Here is a 12,870-nt window from a genome sequence, read left to right as displayed (position 1 = left end):
GCACATGGGGTTGCAAGAGTCGGAAACGACTGAGCGACTAACGCTTTCAGTCTTGGATAAGTCTTTCTAAACATCAGAACCACTGTATAGTACATGACAGCGCCAAACCTACTCAAAGAATAGCCGAAAGGCTGACAGTCAAACAAACTTTCCCCTGTTGTCAAAATCAGTCGAGTCCTGTGAGGCAGAGCTGTTCTCGCCTGCTCCGAGTGCTTTTCTAAACAGAGCATCACAAGAGGATTCCTAAGAAGTAAATATTTGTAAGGCCTGGTGGCCGATAAAAATATCTCATTAATAAATATTTAGGGAAGTGAAAGTGTTTCTGTAAATAATACCAAGATGAACAATCCTTAACATCAAGAGGAAAATCTTTGGTTGGTAATAAGTGGGGAGTCTCTTTTAGTTCTTGATTTGGGGGATCCAAACGTACTTAGCAAAGTGGAAGAAACTCCAAAATATTAGGCAACTAAAATGCCTGCAGAAGTTAAGCTTTGGGGAAGCACAACAAAGAGATGCAGACAACTGAATGACAGTCGATGGGTTTTGAGGTTATAGGGGTTATTCCAGAATGATCTCTGTGAGAGAAGGCGGCCAGATGCAGCGCGCACACACACACTCATGTATATACAGGCATGTTTTATCATGTTGCGCTTTTTTAAACGTTGCATTTAAACGAGCAGATTATTTGGGAGTTGCCCTGCATGTTCCAATGCTGTCATGTAGCACAAGAAGACAACTGCTGCGTTGTTGTGGTTCAGTCGCCAAGTCGTGCCCGACTCTGTGACCCCATGGACGGCAGCGCACGCCAGGCTCCTCGGTCCTCCCCTGTCTCCTGGAGTTTGCTCAAATTCATGTTCTTTGAGTTGGTGATGCCATCTCACCATCTCATCCTCCGCCGCCCCTTTCTCCTTCTCCTGACTGTTCCACCATTTCTCATTTATTTTCTCATTCAAGCGGGAGCGACTGAGTGTCAGACCCTGTGAGAGAGGGCAGAAGACAAAGGCGAACACCCACAAGCTTTGCCCTCCTCTACTTGGAGGCTAAGCAAACAGAAATAAGCCTGGAATTAAAGCAATCTGTGGTGAGCATCCCCAAGGAAAGTGGCAAGATATCTCCCTTCTCTATGCAGAGGGACTCAGGCTGACGGACCACCCTGGTTTGCCTGGGACTGTCTCAGTTTGGTGGCAAAATTCCCTGGAAACCCACTCAGTCCCGGGCAGACTGGAAATTGATTAGTCACTTAGCAGGTAGGAGTGGCCCCTGCTGGAAAGGGGTGATGAGCAGACAGTTGTGCGGAGTTGATTGGATGGATCTGGGCTTGAGGTGTAAACTGGAGTGGCTACCATATGGCTGATGATGAACTGAGCGCCTCTCCGCCAGGGAGAGACAGTGAGACCTTTGTCATCAAAGTAAACTGAGCTCCACTTTCCTGGGAAGGCTTCTCACTTTGAACCTGTTGACAGATACTGACATATTCTCCCTCTCTTCCTTTTTAGTTCTCATTTGCCTGATACGTGTTGGCCTCAATTTATCTCTTCTTTCATCATCATGTTTTAAGCCTGAGTTTTGTAAGGAGCCTATCATTGGCTTTGGGGGATTTTTCATTCAACTTTCTCCTTTAACTTAGAGGAATAACCAATTTATACTCATTGTCATCATTTATACTCAGTTTTGCTTCTGTCATTTTTTTAAATGTTTTTTTGTTGTTGTTGTTTCTAATTGCTTGCTTTCTATTCTGTTTTGTTCAGATAGGTTTTTGTTTCTCTGTTTTTTTCTTTTATGATGCTAGACTTCATTGTGATCTGTAGGGCAAACAGCTATTTAATTCTGTTAATTGCTACATCATAGATTTTTAAAATGCATTTAAAATGTATTCTCCACCTGAAGGGAAACCAGTCATCAGAGTCAGCAGGAAAGTAGACTTTGTAATATCCTTTGAGGAAGATGGTGGGTTTGTTCTAAAAATTGCTACCTCAGTTTCAATATTTAGCTCTGCACACCCCCTGCTCTTTTCAGTCTTGATTTCCTCAATTTCGAGTTCTGTTTTAGGGTTCATGGGTATTTTATTCCACTATTTTTTAATTTCTTCAATTCCATTATTTCTTCAATTACTGGTTTTGCCCTCATCTCCGTTCTGTGCTCTCTGAAATGTTATCTGTAATCCTTAGCTCTGTCCCTCACGTACTTTTTCTTTCGGTCTTGGTTTAGTCAGCTCAGGCTGCTCTAACAAATACCGCAGGCAAGGTGGCTTACACAATAGTTTGGGGGCTGGAAGTCTGCAGGGAGCCAGTTCAGTTGGGCTGGGTGAGAACCCTCTTCCTGGGTCTGTCTCATCAGGGCACAGATCCCACAGTGGGCTTCTCTGATGGTTCAGACGGTAAAGAATCTGCCTGCAATGCAGAAGATGCGGGTTTGATCCCTGGGTTGGGAAGATCCCCTGGAGAAGGGAACGGCAAGTCACTCCAGTATTCTTGCCTGGAGAATCCCATGGACAGGGGAGCCTGGCGGGTGACAGTCCATGGGGTTATAAAGAGTGGGACATGACTAACACTCAGTCCCACAATGAGGGCTCCACCCTCACGACCTCATGATCTCCCGAAGACCTCATCTTCAAATACCATCACTTCTTGGATTAGAGTTTCAAGATATGAATCTGGTGGGGGGAGGGATCACAAGCATACACTTACATCCCCCTCTATAACACTATAACACAATGGCCTGTGATTCTTCTATTTGCTTCTAGCAGTATTCTCCCTGGCAGAAAACAGATATTTACCAAAGCCAGTTTTGTCAGAATACCACATAAAAGGAAGTCAAGAGCAGCAAAAGGGATGAGGCAGGAGGAGAATCTAATCCTGAGTTGACCTTGGTCAGGTGGATATTGAAGAAAGGAGATGCAGAGCCCCCGAGGTCCCCCCACCATCCACACTTGTGACTGCCACCCCAAATGCTCAGAAACGCTGCCCCAGACTCCATTCAGACGGCACCCTCTCACCTGTCTGGCTGCCGCCCCTAAAGCCAACAAGCAGCGAGTTGGGGAAAAAAAGCTGGTCGCCCTCTAGCTTTCGTCCTCCTTGTCCCATCCATGCCGTCCAGGTTTCCTGAGAAACTCCCGAGCGCTGGTCATCCGTCTTCACCTCCAGTGTCTGCCCAGTCCCTTGCAGTCTGCCCTCTGCCCCATGCCCCTCTGCCATCGCTAAAGGGACCCACTATCTTCCCACGGACACGCCAGCGGATGCCTCCTGGCCTTCATCTTTTTAGTCATCTTGCTCACACCCAACACTGCTGATCGCCTCACTCCTACTGGAAATGTTTTCACCCCCGTCTGTCCTGTCCGCCTTTCTGCGTCTTTGTCTGCCCCTTCTTAAGCTTTCCTCAGCTCCTCTTTGAGGCTCATTCATTCAGCAAACAGACCTTTGTGGGGCACCAACCATCTGCCAGGACACACAGCAGTGACAATAATCTCTCATTTCATGGAACTTACAATCCAACACAGAGGAGGAAGGAAGACACGCAGTGACAGATAAATGAATAAATGAAGTGTGTCAGACGATGTCCGAGGGCCGTGAGTCCTGGGCAGCGAAATAAAGCCAGGCGAAGCTGGTAGAGAGTGACGGTGGAGTGGGGAATCTCGCTGGATGAAGGTGGTCAGAAGTCAGCTCTCTGAGAAGGAGGCAATACATCGCAGCTGGAACAATGTGAGAGAGGGACTGATGTGGAGAGCTGGGGGAGCGTGCGCGTGGAACACAGAACAGCAAGTCCAAAGAAGCCGAAGTAGGTGGCTGTCAGGTGCGTTCCAAGAATAGCCGGGGGACTATGGTGGGAGAGGGACACGGAGAGGGGAAGTGAAAGCCAAAGTGCCCGGGATAAGTGACACGGGCCTCTGCACGGCGAGGAGGAGGAGGCCGTTGCTCTCCAGGCAGTGACCTTAGTCTCCTTTCTCTGTAAACTTTCAGAGCGGGACCTCGTCCAAACCCAGAGCCTCCATGGCCACCTTCATCCCCATGAAGCCAAGTCTGCTTCAGCTCAAACTTCAGTTAAGCACCAGGTCATAGGGCTCCCCTGGTGGCTCAGTAGGAAAGAGTCCACCTGTTAAAACAGGGCACATGGGTTCAATCCCCGATCCAGAAAGATCCCACATGCCAGGGAGTAGCTAAGCCCACGTGCCACAACTACGGAGTCCATGTGCTGCAGCTCCTAAAGCCTATGCACCCTGGTGGCCGCGCTCCACGAGAGAAGCCGCCGCAATGAGAAGCTGGTACATTGCAACTAGAGAGTGGCTCCCGCGCCACAGCTACAGAAAAGCCCACCCAGCGACAAAGGCCCAGCCTGGCCAAAAATAAATAAATAAAATTATTTTTTAAAAAAGAAAAAAACGTGAGTGGCTTCAAGTTTCTCTATATTTAAGAGCAATCAGGTACTGCAGAAGGAAATGGCAATCCACTCCAGTATTCTTGGCCAGAGAATTCCATGGACGGAGGAGCCTGCTGGGCTGCGGTCCATGGGGTCGCAAAGAGTCAGACATGACTGAGCGACTATCACACACACTCTCTAGTCAAGGCAGCTCTACTCACGTGTCCCAAATTCATCTCAGACTGGCCGTGTCCAAACCTGATCACATCATTTCCTCTGGAACATCTCACCATCTGGGAGTTGCCTGGTGGAGTCATGGTCCACTGAGGTCCCCAGGCTGAAGTCTTTCAGAGGCATCTTTCGAGACCCCTTCCCCCTCATCCCCCACACAGTCACCAGACTACAGTTTCTGCTCCTTAATATCCTTGCTCTCTGCCCTCGGCTTTTGTTACATTTTCACTGTCCTGGTCTGGATTCTCAGCACTTCTCACCACAAATGTAACAACCAGTTAACTGTTCTCTGTGACCTAAATCTGATCCTCTTTGGGTCCATCCTGCATATTCCTGACAGAAGGGATATTTGAAGAGCAGATATCACTATATTCCTACCCTGTTTCAAGTCTAGAGTTCTTAGTTCAAATCCCTTGGAAAAGTGATCTGTCCATCGTTTGACTGCCTTTTTAAAAAAAAATTATGTATTTATTTTTTGGGGGGTTGTTCTGGGTCTTAGTTATGGCATAAGAGATCTTTAATTGCAGCATGTGAGATCTAGTTTCCTGACCAAGGATCGAACCTGGGGCCTCCTGCATTAGAAGCGGGAGCCTTAGCATCTGGACCACCAGGGAAGCCCCTCATTCTTAAATGCATTCCTCCCTAACACACACACACACACACACTCCCATCCCACCCCTCAGTCATCAGCTAGACCTGGCAATGTCTCTGGCTGTTCTGTACCTCCATGCCTTCCTTCCTGCTTGCTTCTCTGCTTACATGCCTAGAACCTCTTCAATTAATTTATGCCTATCATTCTTCAAAATACAACCCCAGGAAATGCTGGCACATCCATAGAGAGAAACACTATATTCTTAATAAGAAAGGGGCAGAGCTCTGTCAAGGTCTTCAGAGCATCTGTAGGATATTTCTGTTTATACAAAAAAATAAGCTGCAGAATACTGTGCGTGGGATGCTATTATTTGTGGGTAGGGAGGAAGATGATCAGAAATATAATAGCAGAAGTAAAGATAATTTGGTAGAATATTTTGAAAATTGAAACGGTAGTGATATCTTTTACAAACAGAGCAAAAGGATAAAGGGATAGAAAGTAGGTGGGGGAAAATATGAGAAAAATAGAGCATCAGTACAGGATGTCAAACAACTGAATAAGAGGAGCTCCAGAAAGAGGAGATAGAGTGACCATTTATTTCTAGGCTTTTTATAGAAGAAAATCAGGAAAATTTCTCACAATTTAAAAATACGTGTTTTCAGATCGAAAGAGCTGTTAAATTATCCATCATAAATCATAATAGATGAAAAATACCAAGAGAGAGCTCAAGAACTTTCACAACCTGGAAACAGAGACGTACTGAGAGAAGTTTCTAAGCACACCAACAGAGAGAAAAATATATATCCATAAGATATTACATCTCTGCATGTTTGAGGTAAAAAAAAAAAGTTGGTTTCCCTGGATGATGTAATAAAACTCTTGTTAATAAGTAACTCACTTTTTCATTATTCCCTGTGTTTTCCCTCCTCTTTGATGGCCAATGGACCCCTAACCCCATGAGCCTTCTTTCCAAGTGAGTCTGGAGGAGAGTCTGTCTGGTTGCCTCTTCATGGTGGTTCTTTGAACATATCTGGCTATCTGGAAAGAGGACAGGTTGACTGCCACCTGCTCTCTGCCCTGCCCAAACCCTCATTTGGCCTCATCTGGGGGACAGTGGCTGGAGCCCCTCAGGCTGATACACGGGACAATCAGCTCAAAGGGAAGCACTGGAGAGGGGTCTCCCAGGGCCAAGGTCAGAGCAGGCCACCTCCTGGCAAAATAGATCCTGTGCACTGCTCAGCAGCTGGAGGTCAGATTTTGGAGCAGGGCAGACCCAGAGACAAATTTTATTTTGATTCTAGCTGTGATCTTTGCTGAGTCAAATTCTCTGAGCCTCGATTTCTGTATTAACCACATCTTATATTTCATGGTGAATTGACATCTATGTCCAATTCCTAAACATAGTAAACAACTTGTGCTCAAGCTTGTTTTTCAGTTGCGAAGCAACCAATCCAGTGTTCACACCCGACCACTTCACTTATTGGGCCCCACACTCCAGGCCACTATCCACCTGCCCTAATTACACTGGGGCTGGCAGACAGCTAGGGACAGAGAATCAGACATGAATGAAGCGACTTATGCCCCAGAACTTGCTGCAATTATTCAAAACAGCCAGTCCCAAGCTGCTTACCCAGCCATGCCCATTACTTTCCTTGGAATCCACAGTACAGGTTTCTTACCCTCATCCCCTGGCTCCCTTTGTCTCCCACAGAAACCTGGTGCCTCTCCAGGTGGCCCAGTGTGCCTCACCTCCTGTTTCTAGGAAACTGTGAGTATATATATTATATATATATATATTAGTCAGTCTTGTCTGACTCTGCGATCTCATGGACTATAGCCCACCAGGCTCCCCTGTCCATGGAATTCTCCAAACAAGAATATTAGAGTGGGTATCCATTCCCTCCTCCAGGGGATCTTCCTGACCCAGGGGTGAAACCCAGGTCTCCTGCTTGGCAGGCAGATTCTTTACCATCTGAGCCACCAGAGAAGCCCAATTTAAATTCGTATTTAAGCCCGATTTAAACAAATGTTGATGTGATCAATATTAACTGATTTTTTTGGGGAAAAAAAGAAAGCTGCATGCACCTGGCCACATGGCAAGCAGTGCACACACAACGGGGACAAGCTCAGGCGAATCTCAGAGCTCTGGGGAGACTTTGCTGCTCTTCCTGCTGCTTCCTAAGCGCCAGTTGCAAAAGTATCACTTCACCCTTAAATTCTCAAACTACCAAGTTTTATTGAATTCTCACAGTTTGACACTAAAATAGTCACTGTGATGAGGCCCAGCCTTATGTAGCTGGGGTGTGCTGTGCTGGGACACCCAGCTAATCTAGTCTGTCCAGTCACATCATCCCCAGGGTCACACATCCCACCTGGCACCACACACAGCGAGCAGCTTGCTCCTTCTCAGAGCAGGCTCAGCGTAAGATGGCGTCCCTCCTCCCTGCTTCTGACCTCAGACAAATTACACCCGGCCTTTACCATCCAGCCCTGAGGATGCCCACCTGCCACCTGTGTGCAGGCTGGGCCAGGTGGCTGTCCTGTCTGTGCCCTGACACTCAACTAACTACTTAATAACTTACAGAGTGATTGATATTCCTACAGCTGTCTGATTCTTCGCTAGAAGGATGTAGGATGTACTTAGGGCTTCCCTGTTGTTTCAGACCGTAGAGAATCCACCTGCAGTGCAGGAGACCTGAGTTCAATCGCTGGGTCGGGAAGATCCCCTGGAGGAGGGCATGGCAACCCACTCCAGTATTCTTGCCTGGAGAATCCCCACGGACAGAGGAGCCTGGTGGGCTAGAGTCCACGGGGTGGCAAAGAGTCAGACAGGACAGAGTGACTAAGCACAGCACAGGATGTACTTAACCTTTCTATCCCTAGCTTCTGGCACACTAACTGGCATATATGAGCATTCTAGATACATTTGTTAAACGAATAACTGAATACTTGAGGAGAGTAATGAATATTTATTTAGAAGTATTTCTAAAAGCTTCCTGAGAGCCACAGAACTCCTTTCAGCTGAATTTTTTATCTTTCTCCCTTCTGGATTCTGCACGTGTACCTGTGACATCCTAGCCACGCCCCTGTGTGTATAAATGAACTAAAGACACCCAGCAGGATGGAGGGCTCAGTGTCACAGCAGTGTAGGGTGGGAAGGACAGAGCTGTTTGTTTCCACAAAAAGCAAACAGGCTGCCCAACATTTTCTCGTGAAACAGGGACTCTCTTAGAGCTCATGTGAGTAACTGGCAGAGCAAGTTTTTCTGATCTGCAGTGGTGGGTGAGGGGGTGGGGGATGGGAAAAGCTGAGGATGGAAGAGTGTCTGATTCCCCACATCCCTGCACAGTCACCGGGTGTCAGGACCCAGCACCTGCCAACCTCTCCGCCCTCACCTCTCTGCATTCTCCACCTCACCCTTTCACTCTAGCCACACTGCCATCATGTCAGCTCCAAAAGGGCACGGAGCTTCCTCCAGCCTCTGAGAACTAGAATATTGCTGCCATACCACTAAACAGTTTGTCTGACAGTCTGACAGACTTTATTTTTGGGGGCTCCAAAATCACTGCAGATGGTGACTGCAGCCATGATATTAAAAGATGCTTACTCCTTGGAAGAAAAGCCACGATCAACCTAGGCAGCATATTAACAAGCAGAGATATTATTTTGCCAACAAAGGTCTGTCTAGTTGAGGCTATGGTTTTTCCAGTACTCATGTATGGATGTGAGAGTTGGACTATAAAGAAAGCTGAGCGCTGAAGAATTGATACTTTTGAACATCAAAATGTTGGAGAAGACTCTTGAGAGTCCCTTGGACTGCAAGGAGATCCAACCAGTCCATCCTAAAGGAAATCAGTCCTGAATATTCATTGAAAGGACTGATGCTGAAGCTGAAACTCCAATACTTTGGCCACCTGATGCGAAGAACAGACTTATTGGAAAAGACCCTGATGCTGGGAAAGATTGAAGGTGGGAGGAGAAGGGGATGACAGAGGATGAGATGGTTGGATGGCATTACCGACTCAATGGACAAGAGTTTGAGCAAGCTCTGGGAGTTGGTGATGGACAGGGAGCCCTGGCATGCTGTGGTCCATGTGGTCGCAAAGAGTCAGACACAACTGAGCGACTGAACTGAACTGAACCAGTAAACAAAGGGTGTTGCAGACATCCAGCCATCACATCACAGCGGCCCCAAGAGCGAACTCCAAGGGAACTCTGAGTGGAGGCAAGATGCTCCCCCTCTTTGAATCATCAGACTGCAGCCACCCACCCCAGCCACCCACCGTGCACCCTGAGGAGACTCAGGATGAGAAAGCACAGGATACTGGCCCCAGAGAGCTAAGCAGCATGTCAAAGGAATGATTTCAGTGAGCCCAGACTCTTGTGTCTTCCCATGCACAGACAAACACTACACTCCTTAACTTGAGACATCTGGTTTTCTTTTATTAACAGTAATCTTTTGATGTTCTGACAAGGCCTTTTGTTGCAAAAACTCCTCTATATCCTGGCTGCCCTCACCCTTGCCTCTTCAGAGCTGTTTCTCAGTGTCATCTGAGATGCTGTGTCCCAGGCTTGGCATTCTCAGGACGTCCGCCGAATCAAACACAACTCTCACCTTTTAGGTGCGCCTCCCCCCTTTTTTTCTTTCAGTCAACTCCTCAAAGGCTTGGCATTTGCTGTGCTGTCCGCCTGGCATGCCCCTCCCTGGCTCCTTTCTCGTTGGCACGGATGTCCCCTCCCCCGACGGCCCTCTCTAGCTGTCCTACCTAAGTCGGGGAGTCTCTTGTTGTCTCCTGGTTTGGGTGATTTCCTTTCCAGCTCGTACCACCCACGAGCTTGTCCCCTTCCTTCTGTTTCAAGTTATCACTGGACCCTCAGCATCAGGAAGGCAGAGCTGATGCTGTCTCACCCAGCCTCAATTCTCAGGGCTGAGCCCAGGGCCTGGCACACACGTGTTCAATGTATAGGTCCGAATTGGACAACTGTCACTCTTCAGGCTTTTGACTCATGTCAGGAGCATCTTCTCCCTCAGTTGAAATCCACAGAGGGTACTCGGCCAGGCTAGGGTTTTCCCTGAGTCAAAGATAGCAAGTTTGAAGTTCTGTTCGATCATGTGGATGATACAATTCCTATTTTATAGATTCCATTGGATAAATACCTTAATGCCTTGCACTTGTCTTTTCCCTCTTTTTGTATTTTTTTAAATTCTATTTTCCCCTTGACATGGGCAGTTTGATCATAACTGATCTCACGTCTCCAAAAGAACATTATTATTTTTATTTCCTTGTAGAGAATGCCCTTGTTCCTAGAAAGGGACTTTCACGATAAGCCCATGTGTGATTTCTGAGAAGGTACTCCCTAATGTGAAGTGTATTTTACAAGGGGCCAGAATGCCACAACGTTAGCAGCTTTGGTAGAGCTCAGGGCAGTATTTGTTACTTATTCTTACTTGAACTGCTGTTTCTAGCAGTGCTGCATGTACTTTAAGAAGCTACCAGAATGAATGAAGGTGGTGGTGGTCAGTGTGGGTTAAGCTCATCTATTGCTGGTTTCAATAACAGTGATTCCATGTTGATGGTCCCAATCCATGTCAGCCTCCTCTAACTTCCTGGGCATTTTACTTTCCAACACAAAAGACTTCCTAAGATGGCATTTCCCGTCCTCCCCCCCTCCCAAATACACTGAGTGCACACCATTATAAAGGAGGCTACACTCATAGAGAATTTTGGCAGGTGAAATCCTTTCGTGAAGTCTGAAGGTCACTTTCCTGGATTCTCTCATCAACGCTTTTCTGCCAGGGCAATGTGGTCAGCTCCTTGAACCACAGTGGCTTGCAAAAAGGTATTTCTATGTACAGCTGGTATAAAACCAGGAATGAAAGATTAAGTATGTGTGTGTATAGAAAATAATGACAGTAGTTTATAAACACTGTGAGCGCGACGCTAAGCAATCTGCACACATTATTTCATTTAATCCTTGCAAATAGTAGGCCCAGCTCCAGATGAGAAAACACCCAGCTGTTAAGTGATGGGACTGGCTTTTAACCCCAGGCAGCGTGATTTCAGTACCAAATATGCACACTTGTACACACACACACAGCCCTGCAACACACACACACACACACACACAGCCCTACAACACACACACACGTATCATATATGCATTCATACACTCTAACATGCTGTAATGATTAAGAAAAGGTTTCTGGATGGACGTGTAACAATACTTTGTTAACCATGGGATCTTGGCAGAGGGTGTGAAATTGTGGCCAATGCCTACTTGTTACTCTTGTTGTTCACCGTTCAGTCGCTAAGTCATGTCTGACTCTTTGTGACCCCATGGACTGCAGCACACCAGGCTGCCCTATTCTTCAATATCTCCCAGAGTCTGCTCAGACTATGTCCATTGTGTCGATGATGCCATCCAACCATCTTATCCTCTGTCTCCCCCTACGCTTCCTGTCCTCAATCTTTCCCAGCACTGGGGGCCTTTCCAATGAGTTTGGCTATAAGTATTATAGCTTAGCTTCAACATCAGTCCTTCCAGTGAATATTCAGGGTTGATTTCCTTTAGGATTGATGGGTTTGATCTCCTTGCTGTCCAAGAGACTCTCAAGAGTCTTCTCCAGCACCACAGTTCGAAAGCATCAATTCTTCGACCCTCAGCCTTCTTTATGGTTCAACTCTCACATCCATACATGACTACTGGAGACACCATAGCTTTCACTATACAGACCTTTGTCAGCACACTGATGTTTCTGCTTTTTAATATTCTGTTTAGGTTTGTCATAACTTTTATTTCAAGGAGCAAGTGTCTTTTAGTTTTATGGCTGCAGTCACCATCCTCAGTGATTTTGGACCCACTCTTTTAATCATTTGAATCCTTTGAAACAAACAAGTATTACTCTTGTACTTAAAAAAAACAAGTTATTGAATTTGCTGAATGTGTTTCCACTAGAAATGCTTATTGAGTCATTGAATGTTATAAGTAGCTCATTTTTTTTTTTTCTTTTGCCTTTGGAAAGAGAACTAGGAAAACTTGATAGAATGAGAAAGCATACAGTTAATGGGAAACAACATCTTGAGACTTTTTGCTTTTCAGAACTTCAAAGACAGAAAAGTCCACAGACAACTTACACCTGCCCATGAGGCACTGTCTCTCCCAGCTCATTCCCACGTCAAATCCATGAAATACAGGAGTGAGAGTACAAGAGAATCTGTTTACGGTTTTTTCTTTTCTTTAAACATTCTGACCTCCATAAATTCCTCTCCTAGGATGCAGGCTGCTTTGAAGATGCTATGGCACCACGATACGAGACCAAGTACTGGGCTGGAATAGCCATGGACACCATGAGACAAGCTCTTCGCCCCCGAAGGTCAACACAGCAGGCACTCTGCTATCAGCACTGGGTCATGCATTTCCACATCACTTTGTTGTTTGTGCACTTTAATGCTTCTTCCCTCACTGCTTAGTGAACTCAGCTTTTCCCAGACTGGACCTTGGCTTTCTTATTTGATTGTTTTTGTGCTCTGCCCTAGCTCCCTTCCGTGGTGTGGCCGCTGAGCTTTTCCTCGTGTTTGGCCATTTGTGTGCTTCTGGGAATTGTCTTTTCATAGCTTTTGTCCATTTTCCACTGGTTTGTCTTGTTCAGTGCTTTACAGGCATTTTTACACAGTAAGGATATTAGTCATTGG

The sequence above is a fragment of the Moschus berezovskii genome, chromosome 4 (assembly GCF_049115385.1).
Source record: "Moschus berezovskii isolate FMDL1 chromosome 4, NW_MosBer_1.0, whole genome shotgun sequence".
NCBI classification, from domain to species: Eukaryota; Metazoa; Chordata; class Mammalia; order Artiodactyla; family Moschidae; genus Moschus; species Moschus berezovskii.
The sequence above is the reverse complement of the archived record's forward strand: the minus strand, read 5'-3'. Positions refer to the sequence as shown.